Source organism: Tetrao urogallus, assembly GCF_951394365.1.
Source record: "Tetrao urogallus genome assembly, chromosome: 11".
NCBI lineage: Eukaryota > Metazoa > Chordata > Aves > Galliformes > Phasianidae > Tetrao > Tetrao urogallus.
Window position 1 is genome coordinate 4576010 of NC_136824.1, and position 756 is coordinate 4576765.

Genomic DNA, 756 nt, shown 5'->3' on the forward strand with positions numbered 1-756 from the left:
AGCTTTGCACCCAAATCCATCCCGTGTGGGCTGCCCCCAGCTCTGCTCTCCTCCCTCCCCCTCCGTCTTTTTTCTTTTATCTCCAGATCTCGCTCAGAGGAGATGAAAAATAAAAAGTTTCAAATGTGACCTAGTTCCATCTCCCCCTCCTTCCCCCTTCCCTTTAGATATTCACGTCATCTATTAAGTGGGGGGGAGGAGGGAGGAGGGAGAAGCTAAATTTACGAGGTCTGGTGGGTTCTGGAGTCTGGGTGCTGGGAAACAGGTGTTGGCAGTTCGCTAGAGTGTCAGTCAACTTTTGGAGATGAAGTCATTAGGGAGGTAGTCTCCTCGGAACAATCTGGTGGTTGCAGTCGGAGTTAATTTATACTGAAAAAAAAAAAAAAAAAAGAGAGAGAGAGAGGAAAAAGAAAAAAGAAAAAGAAAAAAGAAAAGAAAGAAAGAGGGAGAAAAAAAAAAAAAAAAAAAAAAGTCTGTAGAAATAGCGAAAGGGACAAACATAACGAGAACAGATTCACACTCCTACAGATTCTGCCACTTGGAAGTCACAGCCTGAGAAAAATAGCCGGCTATGGCGGAGCGGGGAGGGCTGCGGGCGGCTCCGGCCGGGGCAACGGGGTCGGGGGGGGGACAGACCGAGAGCAGAGAGCTGAGAGCCCAGGGCCGGCCCTGGCCGAGAGGGGTCTCGCCCCGTCCCACCGTCTCGCTTCCAGAGGCGACCGGAGGCGACAACTGTCCGGGAGGCGGCTGGCTGGG